Consider the following 14,469-nt stretch of genomic DNA (forward strand, 5'->3'; position numbering starts at 1 on the left):
CAAATTTTAGCATATTTAATTACATGTTAATCACATATTTTAATTGTGTTAGTTGTCTTTAAAATATTAAAATAGTACAGAATAACACAGAAATACACAAACTAAAAGTGCTATGTTCTCTCACTTCCTACCTGCTTCTACTCTTGTTCCCTGTGGATAACTATGTTGATTATTTGGATAATTTCTCTTCAAACCTTTTTTCATGTGCTCATACATGTGTTTGTACATGCATATGTGTACAAAAATTAACTTCAGTACTATTTGTGATGGGCTGAATAATCACTCCCAAAGATGTTCACATCCTAATCCCTGGTCCTTGTGAACATGCTACATGCAAAAAGTTCTTTGTAGATGTAATTCAACTAAGAATTTTGAGATGGAAAGATTATTTTAGATGAGTAGAGTGACCTCAATGTAATCACAGCATCCTTAGAAGAAGACGAGACCAGAGATAGTAGGAGGAAATATGATTATAGAAGAGAAAGGTTGGACTAATTCAGTGATGGAACGCCAACCAAAGAATGCAGGCATTAGTTTCTGCTCCAGAAACTAAAACCAGCAAGAAGACTGATTCAGCCCTGAAGACTCCAGAAGGACACAGCCTTACTGACACCGTAATTTTATATTTATGATATCCAGAGGAAGAAAATAAATGTATGCTGCTTTTGAGCCACTGAATTTCTGATAATTTGTCACAGTAGCAATAGGAAATCAGTACACTATTCTACAAGTTTTTTTTTTTTATTTTAAGTGTAACCTGTGCATCCTCCCATGATAGTACATTAGTACATGTGGTGCTACTCTATTCTTTTTAGAAGTTGCCTAGAATATCAGTGTGACTCTCTTTTATATTATGATACAAGAGGTTCCAGTGCACATCCCAGGGCATATGTTACTGAGTATTTGTTTAGTGAGATGTATGACTGCAGAAAGGAACTGCTTAGTAAAACAGTAAAGGTATACATAGTAATGCATTGTTATTCAGAACATTTGTCCCCTCCCTACAGAGTGTCACGTAGGAGAGATTATGTTTCTCTGTTCCATAGGCTTGATCATGTGATGTACTTTAGCCAATAAAATGGCAGCAGAAGGGACGTGAGCCCCTGTGAAGGGGCACTTTAGGGGCTAGGATGTTTTTGTTACCTTTTCCCATGACACAAAGTGTTCCCTATAGAGACTGCTGTATCATTTACAAACTGATCCACAATAATGTAGCCAGAGGGAAAAAAATAGGACTTTGTGTTTGTTAAAGACTGCCTTTTGGGGGTTCCTGGATATAAGAGCATAATTTACCCTAACCTGTCTGAAACAATATATGTATTTTAAATGTTTCTAATTACTACAAAATTGCCTTCTAAAAAGCTATACATGTCCACCAACAGTGTAGAAGTGTCTTTTTTCCACACCGTTGCCAAAACTACATAGCAATCATTTCGAACTTTTGTTTTTTGCACAGGAGAAAATGGTATATCACTGTTTTAGCTCTCATTTTTGTTTCTAATTTCATGCAATGTTCTTTCATATGCTTAATATTCTTTCGCATTTCTTCTTCAACAAAGTGTTTACATGGACATTGTCCGTTTTTATATAGAGTTATCCATAATTTTTATATAAACTTTTTAGAGTGCTTTTATACAATGAATATCACATCTGCTTTACATGTCATATATAGTTTTAATGATTCATTTGATTCTTAACTTTCTGGTATCATTCACCGCACAAAGGTAATTAATACATATAAACTAGATTCCTTTAAATTGAAATATAATTAAAGCCTACCTAGTCGCAAAAGAGATCATGACCAACTAGGAATGGTTCACCTAGAAGCCCAGATGAGAACTCCTGGTTCAAATACCTGGATCTGAATCAAAATATCCACCAGGATTGTCTAGGACATGTGATGGACTGAAAGAGCAAGTAAGAAAAAAAGACTAAAGTAGGGCAGTAATGGGGTCAAGCGGAAGCTAAAACATAAAGCAAGGATCAATGTGCAGAAATTTAAAAATTTACGTAATGACAATAGAGATAATAATTTGGTAAGATATGTCAATGGTCATGAAAATGTTTATAACCAGCGTAGATACTGCTTTTCTGTTTTCTCCATTTAAACAATTTCTTACAGCTAATTACCTAAGGGTCAGATGTTTGAATTAAGATTGAGCATAGCAGCACTACCTAAGATAGTGAAAGCAGAAAAGTAACCAACAGAAGGACATTATTATAATTAGACAATTAGGTTAAGTAAAATCTGACATATCAATTGACTGGAATATGATGAAGCTGTTGAAAATTAATCAGTGTAATCATGTGAAATCCTGAGCTAATCCGAATGTCTTTCTTTTATGATGCCTTTTTCTGTCTTGTTCAATTTTGTTTCCCTTTATAGTTTCACGGAATCCTGTCCCTCCAGTCAAATGTTTATTAAGATACATTGTGTTTATTGTTTTATGTATCTGTTTACTCTCCAGACTTTAAAGTCCCAAAAGCTAGATTTATGTCTTTTTTTCCACATAAATGTTTTCTCACTTAAAATGTATTTATCCATGTCTTAAAGAAAAATAGAAAACTAATGTATGCAGACTACAAATATAATTATATAAAATTATACCAATATGTTGATATAGGTTAGAAGAGAACAAAAATGGAAATTATTCCTACAGCAAAATCAGAGGCTTATAATTCCTGTTTCAAATGATTTACCATAAGAAAGTTCTTTTAATGCAAAATGGTATAAAAAAGAAAAAGCACATGATCAATAATTCTTCCACCCAGAGATAATGATTGTTAAGGTGTGCCCTATTCTTTTCTTTTCACAGTTTTTTATGCCTTTCTAAAAATATATTGTTGAGATTATTGTACCTTTACAATTTTTTCTGTAGTTTCCCCATATCTTTCATTTAGATAACTTAATGACAATTTATTACTAAACCCACATAGTCTGACCTAAGGCACCTGTAGCACTCAAAGCAGAGCAAGGTGAACCAAAGCTCTCAGAAGAGGTGAGAGACCAAAAGCAAGGCTCTAGTTCATTGAAATGATGACAGTCTCTTTCAAAAAACTTACTTTTTCATCAGCTTCCTAGTTTTGTTTTGTTTTGGGAGGCAGAACTGTCAATGACTAAGCCCAAGACTTGTTAGATAGAATGACTGATAACAAATAGTTGTTTAAAATGAAAAGTGTAGAAAGGATTTCTAAAGGACAATAAAGAAAGGTGGTAGAACAAATCACAGGGTTTGCAGTGCTATCTAGACCACTCTGACCTTGCTAAGAAAAAAAGGAGAAGACACTGAACATGATCGTATTTACATCTGTATATCCCAAGTGTAAAATATGCTATGGTATTTGGGCTGTTTCTGTAATTTGGTTACTGTGAATGATGCTGCCATGAAATGGAAATACGTCTTCAAGATCCTGATTTCAATTTTTGTACGTAAATACCCACAAATGGAACGGCTGGATCAAATGGTAGTTCTATTTTTAAGTTTTCTGAACTTCCAGATTGTTTTCTATAGTGGCTACTCATTTTTACTTTCCCAAGAAAAGTGTAGAAGTGTTCCAATATTTTTTCAAATCCTCACCAACACTCGTTGATTTTGGGCATCTTTTTTATATTCCTATTGGCCATTTTTATTTATTCTTTGGATAAATGTCTATTTAAGCCCTTCACTCATTTTTTTAGTTGAGTTGTTTGGTTTTCTACTATTGAATTGTAAGAGTTCCTTGTATATTATGGATGTTAACTTTTATCTAATACGTTTTACAAATATTTTCCCTGTTCTGCAGGTCATTTGTTCATTTTTTGTTTGTTTTTCTCGGGTTTTTAACTTTTTCCTGTGCAGAAGCTTTTTAGTTGATAGTAGTCACACTTTATTTTTGGTTTTGTTACCTGTGCATTTGTGTCATATCCAAGAAATCATTGCAAAGACCAATGTTAAGGAGTTTTCTTTATGTTTTCTTCTAGGAGTTTTACAGTTTGAAGTCTTATGTGTATGTTTTTAATTAATTTTTAGTTGATTTTTGTGTATAAGAACCAATTTAGATCAGAAACAAGATCTTGAAGGTTTTCTGCACATAAGATAATATCATCTGCAAACACAGACATTTTTTTTCATCCTATCCTTTTTGAATGTCATTTATTTATTTTACTTTCCTAAATATTCTAGGTATGGCTTCCAGTACTATGTTGAAAGAAGTGTCACAGGTGGACATCTTTGTCTTATTCCTGATCTTAGAGGAAAAGCTTTGTTGTCCACTCTTTGGTCTGATGTTGGCTGTGAGCTTTTTACATATAACCTTCATATGTTGAGGTTTTCTTCTATACCCAGTTAGTTGAGAGTTTTTAATCATAAAAGTATATTGAATTTGTCAAATGCTTTTTCTACATTTATCAAGATAATCATACTGTTTTAATTATTCATTCTATTAATGAGTTGTGTTAAATTGATATTTCATGTGTTTAGTCACCCTTAAACCCTAAGAACAAACCCAATTTAGATGTGGTGTAAGATCCTTTTATTGTACTGTTGAATTTGGTTTGCTAGGATTTTGTTTAGAATGTTTGCATCTGTGTTCATTCAGGATATTGGCCTATAGTTTTATTTCCTTGTAGTGTTTTTGTCTGTCTTTGCTATCAGGATAATGGTAGCCTCATAAAATGAGTTTGGAAGTCTTACCCCCCAAAAACATGGCATATGCACACAGTAAAATATTATTTAATCTTAGAAGATAAGGAAATCCTCCCATGTTCAACAACAAAGATGAACCTGGAGGACATTATGGCAAGCTAATCAAAGGACAAATACTGTACTTATTTGTAGTACATAAAATACTTAAGCTTATAGAAGCAGAAAATGGAAGGTGGTTACCAGGGGCAGGGGAGAGGAGGAAATGGAGAGTTGTTGTTCAACTGGTATAAGGTGCTTTTTATGCAAGATGAATTAATTCTAGAGATCTGCTGCACAGCTTAGTATCTATAGTCAATAATACTGTAGTGTGCACTTAAAATTAGCTAAAATGGTAGACCTAATTTTAAGTGTTCTTATCAAAATGAAAAAAGTAAAGATAAAAGGACACAAAGGAATTTTTGAAGGTGATGGGTATGAACAGGTGACAAGTATATGTCCAAACTTAACAATAAACATATGTATGTTTATTTCCAGGTGAGGTGACACCTCACCCTGCTTCAGCTCACCCTCCGTGGGCTGCACACAGTGTCTAACCAGTCCCAGTGAGATGAACTGGGTACCTCAGTTGAAAATGCAGAAATTATCCACCTTCTGCATTGGCCTCCCTGGGAGCTGCAGACTAGAGCTCTTCCTATTTGGCCATCTTGCCTAGGAATCCTAGATGATTTCTTTTAAACAGACAATGGGTTATCAATATGTGCTTGTCTTAGGTCTTCTCGTTATAAAAAACAAGGCCCCTGATGATAAAGAGAAATTCTTATACCTAAAAATTTGTGACCTACTCTTTTTACACCTTGGAATAATAGAAACAAACCCTCTTTCTTTCCATGATTTCAATTCAGTGGAAAGACATGGCACTTCTTCAGATAATAGCAAGAGAAGTTTCCATGTAGATGAAGTCACTAATTTTTTATGTTATAATTCCTCCTGAGATGTAAAGACCAGGATATTCTAAGAATAGAGTGCTCTGAATGTCTGTAAAACAATGGCATTCCACCAGTGCTGTTCAATAAACTTTCTGCAATGAAAGAATTCATCTATATCTGTACTCCCAACACAGTAGCCACTAACCACTAGCCACTTCCAGCTATTGAGCACTTTAAATATTAAGGAATTAAATTTTTTATTTTACTTAAGTTTAATCAGCTAAAAATTAAAATCTAAATAGCCACATGTGGCTAATGGTTACCATGTTAGATAGTACAATGTAAGCAATGCTTTTGAGCTTGTCACTAAAGCTGTAGCTTTGCCTGATCTAAGCCAAAGTCATTCCAGATACACTGTTCCAACCAAACCAGGTTCCGTGGTGATAGCCTTAATCTAGTCATGCCCACCTGCTGCCCCTGATGAGGCTTGCATGTGTGAAGAGTCTAATAATTGTGCCTATCACAAGAAGGTTTCATGATGCTGGAATCCAGACATCCATCAACTCTGCACATAGAACTTCTGTGTTTGAAAATAAAAATCTTCAGAACTATGGCATCTTCTCTTATTTTTCCGTGTTGGTTCACTAATACTACACATATTGGCACACCATTTTCATTTCCTAGAGTGGCTCACTAATACTGTAGGTGTTGACAAATTGCTTGGCTCCTGAGCAATAAAAAAAAAATGTATACATATATACACACACAAATATATATACAGATATGTATATATGGAAATTTTATAGCTGAAAAGTAAAACAGAAGTCTTAAATTAGATCTGAATTATTCACTGCAAATAGTCTGGTGATCTAGGAACAAACAGTTCAGGGACACCCATCTCTTCAAGACTGCTTTTTATCTTGCATCTCAGCTTTAACTGATCAGACCATGTAAGCAGTCTCTCATGATGAGTATTTGCTCTCTGCTTGTCTTTCTTCCTGTGCTTAACCATCAGAACAAATGGAATAAAAGATTCAGGGTGATGAAATCAGTGAGATGAAACTAAAATGTACTGCTGAGCTGCTAAGTAGAAGGGATGAACTTCAGGAAAACCCTTGAATGGATGATAAATTAAGAAGGTTGAGTTAAGCTTATTGAAAGATGTATCTGCAATGACATTAGTTCCTTGTTTCTTAATGACTTGCTCTAAGAGAAATGTAATCAAGGGATCTTTTTCTTTCTTTGGCTTCTTGCTGTCTGCCTCTTAATAGGACTAGCTCTGCTCTGAGTGCAGTGGGGGATTTTGTGGATGAAGGAAAAGTTTTGGAAGGCTGTATTTTTTAAAATGTAGTTTACTTAGAACCTGAGCTGATTAGAGAAGTAAATGAGAGGCAAACTGCTGCCGGGCTCTGAATAGAAAATGATCTGTGAGTAAATTGAACAAGCTGGGAGACAGTAAATAGGCAATTAACATTCGTTTTGGCAAATCTGCACCTGTTGGAACTGAAAATACAAAGGGAAACATGAAGGAGAATGACAGAAAAGACCTGTCAAACACCCTAGTATCAAAAGATATTAAATCCTGAGCTTCATGATTTGTGAGTGTAAATTACATAAAGCTTCAAATTTGGCCAGACCTCAAGAAAGATAGAATCCACAATTCAATCTTTTTTAAGTCACCTTTTCTGTTCCTAAATTTGGAGAATCCTTGTGGATTCAGTGCTGCTGATAGTATTGGTTTAGGTGGTTGTTTTCCTCAGGGATTTAGAAAGCCTTGATAGATCTTGTTTGGGACAGGATTGTTCACAAAGAAAGTTATTCATTCTCATGTCCTTCTGCTATTACTTTTCCATTCTAGAGGAACTCCTCACCATCCCACAAAGACCTCTGGTCTATAAGGAGCCTAGGGGAAATATTAGAAACACGCTTTGTAGCTTCACTAACTGTTCTCTTGGGAAGTGTGCCATGTCCTACATCTTTACATTATTTTCCTTAGGATTATTTTTCTGCCATCTATGATCTAAACATCTCTGATCAATCCAATTCCTTGGATGTATGACTGTTTTTTACAAGATTTGGCTCCATTTTACAGACACTTCCAAAGACGATTCCCCATAAAAACTGTTGTGCTAAACCCCTGTTAACCTCAATAGGGAGGGCACCAGGAGGCAGCAGAAGAGACCCAGAGCCAGCAAACAAGACATGGAGTTTTATTAAGGACTTACATGCAGGAGAAAGAGTCCAGTGAGGGTGGGCTGGACAGGAGAACTCCTTTTCATAAAGAAATAGTACAGTGGCAGCAAGCTGTACAACTATCAGCCTTATAAGAAGCCCAGTGGCAGCAGGCTGGTCAAGGAATATGCCTTACATATTGCCCAGGAGGGTGGGCTGGGCAGGAAAATCACAACTGCTTGCAAGTAGAATGCAGTTTATATAACATTTTCATTTAACAACTTAGTAATCTTAGTGACCTTCACCTAGTGATCATCATTTATCCCAAAACTCAGGCTCTCAATCCCCTGTACAGCCCATGTTCCACTGGACAGGCTGGAGGCTCAGATGTTCCTTACAGAGAAAAAAAGAATCTCCAGGTTGGCCACTCTCTTGATTCCCTAGCTCAGAGCATACATTCAGGTGTGTCTGCCAAACAGGGTCATTCTAAGTGTCTGCTTAATTTATTGCTCTCAGGTGCCTTTACCCTACACAAACATGAAATGCATGTTTAGAAGTTTAGGCCCTAGTGGTCTTTAGAGAAGATATTCTGAAGCAGGTGGCCATTTGGCTTTTGCTAATTACATGGATTAGGGAAGGAGCTGCCTTTGTGTGAGAGTCCTTTGCGACAGAAAACAACCTGACTGAAAATAATTCAAAGTATAAATGTGGTTTATAAGGAATTGCCTCCTCTAAAGACAATTTAGATAGTTAAACATCTCTTTAATTCTACAATTATTTCATTCAAGAGGCAGGGGAACAAGCTGGAATTACCTTCTAAGACTATTATTTATGATTTAAGACCATGTATCCCAACCTATACTCAACAAAATATTTGTAAACGCTAGTAGGTATTCTTCTTAAGCAAGTAACTTTTAAAGTTGTGTATTTTTACTCTATTTTTGAAAATTAATGATGTCTAACCCAACAAAATGTATAAGCAAAACCACACCCCCTTCCTTATCATTACAGGTTTTATAATTTGGGGGCATAGTTTTATGCACTCTCTTACTGGAGAATTATATTTATTGTCCACAAAAAGAACTAAACAGCACGAATCTTAAGTATTCTTAAACAAGAACTGCCTACAAATCCAATCCAACAAGTAAATTCATTCCTAGTCTGAGTTCAGTGACTACAGGCTTCAACAACCTGGTTTTCTGGCAAGATTAGCCTCCTCCAGCATCTCTTCTTGCCTAGTACCACAGCCTCCTTTAGAAATGAGGTACAAGTCCACAATTTTCTTGTCTAGCTGTAACTTTATACCCATTGACCAACCTTTCCCGTTCACCCAATAGGGTGACTAGACCAAACAACATTATAGTGTATGTTTCAAGATCATCAGAAGATTTGAATGTTGTCATCACAAAGAAATGATAAATGTTTAAGCTGATGGATAGAGTAATTACCCCAATTTGATCATTATAGTACATAATCACGCATTGAGACATTGGATTATACCACATAAACATTTACCATTTTTGTGCATCAATTATAAATTAAAAATTAAATTAATAAATGAAACATAAGTCAGTTCTTAAACATATTTACCCAGGGATTTTTCACCTGATCACACAGGTATACAGTATAGGTATCCAATATTAAGGAAAATGAGACTAGACTCTTATCAATGCTTATTTCTGCAATTCCTTGAAAACAGCCCTACAGAAAAATAGATCTTTCTTATATCTTAATTTTGTGAATTTGCTTCAATTACTTCATAGACCAGCTTGAGCTATTTGCTTCCTAAAGTTTAACAGACCCTAACACAACAGAGCTCTTTTCTTTTCATATGGCCTCCCAGTCATGAGGTTGAGGTTTTCCTTTCATTATTTTGCTATACTAAGCAGTTTGCCTATCCTAAGGAAGTTCTGGGCTGCAGAGAGTGAAATTCAGCAGCATTTCATTGCTGAAGATGCCAACATGACTCTGGTTACTAAGAGAAGCAGTGGAGCAGCAGCCCAAGGACAGCCACAATTGATCCATCCAGGAAATCCAACTGGAAAACAGGAAATTAGAACCTCCTAGAGCAAAGAGACAGGGGCCCGACTATAGATGAAGTTTTAATTTGCTCCTGACTGTCCTCCCTCCTTTCAGTCTTGTTCTCCTCTATTCCATATTCCATAAAAACCAGAGTTAGCTTTTAACTGAATTCTATTTCTCCACTTCCCAGCCCCATATTAAGCGGCTAGAGCTGAACTAACAAAGTATCACAAACTGGATGGCTCAAAATAACAGCAATTTATTCTCTTACAGGTCTGAAGGCATGAAGTCTGAAATCAAGATGTCAGCAGGGTTGGTTCTTTCTGAGGTCTGTGGAGAACAATCCATTCCATGTCTCTTTCCCAACTTTTGACCATTACAGAAATGCTTTGCATTCCTTGGCTTGTGGATGCATCACTTCAGTCTCCCTCCATCTTCCCTTAAGTTTCCCCCCCAGTATCTTCACATGGTTGTCCTATTATAAGGACATCACATCATGCTGGAGTAGGACACACCCTACTCCAGTATGATCTCATCACAACAAAGCACATCTGAAACAACCCTATATAGAAATAAGATAACATTCTGACTTACTAGGGGTTAGAGATTCAGCAAATTTTTGTTTACTGTATACAATATTTTTTCTCAGTCAAAATCCTTCAATAGCTCCCACTGTGTTTAGGATGAAATACAAAGCTGGAACACCTGGCATTTTATGATGTAGCCCTTTTTGTTTCTCTAGTATCGTCTCCACCTACACTCTAAATTCCAGTTTTACACAACTGTTTACTGCTGCCTTGTATATATTGTATTCCCTCTTGTTTTACTGCACATTATAATAATGGTAGCTGATGTTTATATCACATTCTATGTAATCAGGCACATGGATAATTAAAAATTAATACATTAATTTTTATAACACCATGAGGTAGATAATTTCATTTACTCCCATGTTACACAGGAGGAAATTAAGACCAGAGAAGTTAAGCAAATTGCCACATGGGTAGTACACAGTCGAGGTAGGAGAGGGCCTTGACAAGCTGGATCCAGAGGTCTTGCTCTTAAAACTGTGTTATATGGGCTTTCAGGTAGAAGGTTGGCGAAGAGGCCATAAAAAAAATAGTAATAATAATGTTCATTCTTCAGAATTCAGTTTAGTAGATTCTACCAAAATATGTTTCCTTGGCACAGTGGCTCACACCTGTAATACCAACACTTCAGGAGGCTAAAGCAGTGGGATTGCTTGAGACCAGGAGTTTGAGACCAGCCTGGGCAACACAGTGAGACCCAGTCTAAGAAACTTAAAAAAATTTGTCAGGAATGGAGATACATGCTTACAGCCCCAGCTACTCAGGAGGTGGAGGCAGAAAGATTACTTGAGCCCAGGAGTTTGAGGCTGCAAGGAGCTATGATTATGCCACTGCATTCCAGCCTGGGTGACAGAGTGAGACCTTGTCTCCCCCACCCCACAAAAAAAGAGAAATGTTTTCTCTGATTTCAAATTTCCTGTCTCTCTTCCACTTTCAGTCTGATTTTTGTACCCCTTCTGTATGTTCTCTGATCACCTTGTATATCTGTGTTACCTGAACAACTTCCCAGAGCCCCACATGTTTCAATCTCTGCAAGGAGGATCATTAAAAAAAATACAACTCAGCAACCAAAAATAATTAAAAACAAATTCTATTTTTTAACCTTTGACTTGTGAAGAACACAAAAGCAGATGCAGTTAATAATCTACAATTCTCCTCTGTGCTGGACAAGCTTAGCCTCTCACTACCTAAAGCTGTGGCAGGACCACTTGTTCAATTACCCAACTAAAAAGAAAAAAAACAAAAACAAAAAAAATGCTCAGACCGCATGATTCATTTCCTCTGTTTGTCCATCACATTTTAATTTTACCCATACTTTATCTTGTGAATTTTCTGGTGTTTGTATATTTTTCTATTGCAGACAAATCTTCAAGGGATCACTCTTATGTTAATAAGTCCTGTCTCCATCAATCTCTAATAAAGCATTTATCATATTATCATTCACTACCCAAGTGTACGTTCCTCCAACGCTTTCACTCATGTGGGAAAACTTAAGTGACCATTAACTCTCTTCCTAATTAATTTTAAAACACTTTTCAATCAATGCAAAACTAAGCCTAATCATCAAGCTGGTAATATTGATAATATGCATTTATAATCACATATTTCAGTTAACCATAAAATCTATTATTACACTCATAAGATGTATGAAACTCCTGAACCTGCCAGGAACTTGGGGCAGCTGCAACATCAGCACTTGCCATTTCACAGTTGTTCACATGCTGTGCAAATTAATGTGTAAAAGGAGAACGAAAAGTGTCTGGATGCTATTTTTGCATAAAATCACGGTATATTTTTAGATTAAAGACTAAATATCCATGTAAGCCCTTGGGTTATAAGAACATAGCAATCTGAGAGCTATAACCACACCAATGTTCAGTGTAAAAGCATAGTGGAAGATTTTTGAAGTGCTTGATAGTAGCCATAATTAATAGGATTCTCCCATCACACACACAAAAGTGTGTTTACATAGCCAAACTGGGTGTACATGTTCCACGCTATATGTAAAGTGAAACTTACAAGGTTGGTATTCCTTTGAGGGAGGAGATAGGCATCTTGCATTGTTGGATAAAGTGCTTGAGCCAAAGCCTGGTATAAAGTACTCACTCATAGTAGCTAGCAGCCCTGTATTTATAGAATGAATATGACTACAGCTCTGTCTAAGATGGAACAAAAGAGATCTAGTACATAATAAAGGAGAAAACAGGAGCAAGACCAGAGCCAGAGAAGAGCCTCAGTTAATGCAACGGCAAGACTGTAGTATGAACAGTAGCCAGTGGGATATCTTGATCCCAAAGTTATGCTGCTAGATGATGAGGGAAACACAGCTGAGATGAAGCTCTGAGCAGAGTCTCTGTTCTCACCCTTTCTGGTCTTCCTTGGCTTCATTTAATTCCTCTTGGGCCACCTAGAGCCCTACCATGTCCCTACCTCCCTCTGTCTGCACTCACCTATGCTCTGCATTCCCTTGCCCATCCTCCGCTTGTTCTGTCCTAAATGCCTTCATCCTGGCTTTTCACATCCCTCCCACCACCATTTATTCATAGTTTCTGACTTTTCTTCCACTCTTTTCTTCTTACCTTACATACAAATGTCTTGTTTAGTACAAATTACCAATTATGCAGAACTTCTGTGTAGCAATTTTTTTTTAACATTTACATGCAAAATGGCTGCATTTTATTTGAGGACTGGGATCCTGAAGGCCATACAGTTTAAAGTAGGCATTTGTAAAACGAATCCTGTCAAATGATGAGAGATATCTCTGTTGACCAGCTGAAGCGGCACTGCCATGTGGCAGTAACAATGTTGACACAGTTCATTTCGCCTGCCAACTTGGGGATTCTGTGATCCTTGAAAAAAATTAAATTCAGGCATTTGCATAACTTCGTACTATGTTCACAAAAATCAGAATTCACTCATATTTTAATTGCACAACGTTGAATTTGTGTAATTCACAGTTATATTCATATGACTATGTATTATATGGTAGTAGGGCTATTCATTTCAGAAGTAAATTGAAGTCTCAGAACGACCTTGAGTAGGTCTCGGGAAGACAAGAACAATAAATATCTGTCCATTTATCTGAAATGTGCAAGCTATTCTTTTATGGAAATGATTGTTGACAATGCACATGACATGATTCTGGGAGTGACTTGCAAATAAGTGAGAAGCTAGGAACTGCCAACCTGCAGGGTGACATCCAAGAGGTAATAGTCAAAGCTTAACCCATAGCAGAAACACTCCTTATTTTTATGTAGATCAATAGAAATTCTCTACAATTCCAGAATTTCCAGAAACTCAAATAAAAAAATATTTTCTTCAAACACAAACAGAACTTAAGGATTAAGCACTTAAATAATTGAGCTCCTTTCCTGGCAAAGAAAAAAAAAAGAATAGCAGCAAAACAGTGGTGTGCAATCTCATCAGAATAGCCATTCAGTTTTTCCAGGAGAAGCAGAAGACTATTCTATTACTTTTAAAATTATTCCTCCAAAATAATTAACACTTACTTGTGAAATTTGTTCTTTTTTTAATTGCATTTTAGGTTTGTGGGTACATGTGAAGAACTACCATATCACACCAGTTAGAATGATGATCATTGAAAAATCTGGAGACAACAGATGCTGGAGAGGATGTGGAGAAATAGGAACACTTTTACATTATTGGTGGGAGTGTAAATTAATTCAACCATTGTGGAAGACAGTGTAACGATTCCTCAATGACCTAAAAATAGAAATCCCATTTGACCCAGCAATCCCATTACTGGGTATATATCCAAAGGATTATAAATCATTCTACTATAAGGACACATGCACACGAATGTTCACTGCAGCACTGTTTACAATAGCAAAGACCTGGAACCAACCCAAATGCCCATCGATGATAGACTGGATATGGAAAATGTGGTACATATACACCATGGAATACACAGCCATCAAAAACTTGTGAAATTTGTAACAGCAAAAGTTTTTTCCCCCCTTTTATTCTGCTGTTTGGAAGGAGTACAGAGTATTGTAAAGTAAGAGCTACACTAGCAATAATGATCTTACCCCCCCATCCCTCCAGTCATCACAAATTTTTATGCAAACAATTTTATAAATACTGTGGGCTCAAAGATGAATAATACATTGTCTT

The sequence above is a fragment of the Saimiri boliviensis genome, chromosome 13, assembly GCF_048565385.1.
Source record: "Saimiri boliviensis isolate mSaiBol1 chromosome 13, mSaiBol1.pri, whole genome shotgun sequence".
NCBI classification, from domain to species: domain Eukaryota; kingdom Metazoa; phylum Chordata; class Mammalia; order Primates; family Cebidae; genus Saimiri; species Saimiri boliviensis.